Source organism: Onychostoma macrolepis, chromosome 07 (genome assembly GCF_012432095.1).
Source record: "Onychostoma macrolepis isolate SWU-2019 chromosome 07, ASM1243209v1, whole genome shotgun sequence".
NCBI lineage: Eukaryota > Metazoa > Chordata > Actinopteri > Cypriniformes > Cyprinidae > Onychostoma > Onychostoma macrolepis.
In genome coordinates this window covers 46,054,099-46,055,845 of record NC_081161.1, presented here as the reverse complement: position 1 = coordinate 46,055,845, position 1,747 = coordinate 46,054,099, and the positions used below count along the sequence as shown (strand labels likewise).

The window sequence follows — 1,747 nt, the reverse complement described above, 5'->3', positions numbered from 1 at the left end:
CTAAAACACTAAATCTGCTTGTTTGATCGCACCTTCTCCATAGACCTCCACCTCACACAGAGTAAGCCTCCTTGAATCTCCAGGAATGATCAGATTCACGTATTGACCCTCCATATCGTTACATGTGTAGGTGGAGGAAACACCAGCTGGAATGCTAGAAATCACAGCACATCTAAAGATAGACAGAGAAAACCTCATTTAGACTTTTAATCTTTCTTAATGTGTTTTCAGGGATTTGTTTGGATATTAAACCACTGAAAGAGGGTCTTACATGGGATTGTCGTTGCCTCTGTTCTCCAAAGAGTTTCTGATGTGAATCTCTGCTCCGTTTGTGATGACGACTATTAACTCTGTACACAGAACCGAGATCCACCCTCCACCACGGGTTAGACTGAGCATCGGTTGAAGAACATGCTGACCATGACTTTGTTAAACCAGGATTGAAGTCAATGGCCTGTTCAGCAGACCAGTAACCAGAGGTTGATGACTGTGTGACGGATCTTCCTGTTGCCAAATTACCTGCAAGATGTCATAGTATCAAGAATGAATGTTTTTGAGAAGGTTTTCTAAGGAATGCATTTATTTCAGATCTGAACTGGGTGAGTCTTGACAAAGTAATCTTTAAGGAATATCTTATCAGTTGGCAGCTGTATTTGTAGCTCCTCTGAGCAGGTTCCACCATGGGCATCATACACTTCTTATTTTTGAGAGGGCACGAGTCAAGGGACATTTGCTTTATTCAGTCTAAACAGAGTTCACGCACTCTAAAAAACTCGCATTATAATCACTGAAGCTGTTTACATTGTGAAATTAATTTCTTACTTAAATCATACGCACATCTGCACTTTGTTGTTTCTGATGAGAGAATTCGCCAGGGAGCAGAATTCAGTCAGTGAGCACATGCACTGAACAAAAGCTATAGTTCATCTGGATGCCTCTGATTGCCCATTGGATTATTAGGCTCAACAAAATTGTGTATGATTGGTTATAATGCGCAGCACTTTAAAAACGCATTTTTCTCTGGTTCAGAGCCAGCCAGCAAACACAGTTTTGAATTTGGCAGCTGGTGATGTTCTAATTACACCAGTGTGATTGTATCAAATATAAATAAACAATATTATTTAGCTATTTTTGTCTTTTGGAAGCTCAAAAATCCGGTTTGGATGGGCATGACGCCTCTGTTCCGCATGGTTAAATTCGGCTGGGCCTCCTCTGCTCTAGTGCCCTGGAACATGCTTTAATCCGTCCCTAGTCTTCTGTTCAAATAGCTTTATAAAAGCTTTTATTTCTCTTTAATGAAATGAGAATAGCTTTAAAAACATAAAGTGAAATTCCCCTGGAAAGGGGTTTAGATCAGGTTGTTAAGTAGATCTGAATTACCTGAAATCACATAGACTCCCACTTCACAGAGAGTAAGAATCTTTAAAGTCCCAGGAATATTCACAGAAACATAGCGTCCCTCCATCCCACGACACGAGTAGCTGTAGGTAGCTCCTGCTGGAATAGTAGAAACTACAGCACATCTGGAGAAAGACGAAAGAGTTGCTTCTGTATTTTTTTAATTAAAAAAAAAAAAAAAAGTATTCTCTCATGCCTGAACGCTTTCCTTCACAACAAGGATATTTCCATATTTTATTATTATTATTATTATTATTATTGTTGTTGCCATTATTATTATTAAGCAGCAAGTGTACAATTGTTTGTCATGACAGTGAAGTATTATTACTACACGTCAAAAATAAAGTAT

General features: G+C 38.7%; 1 pseudogene; it reads right to left on the bottom strand.

Moving 5' to 3' along the window:
• On the bottom strand, window positions 1-1,465 carry LOC131543900 (fucolectin-1-like; annotated as a pseudogene).
• Window positions 1,466-1,747: the final 282 nt, after the last annotated feature.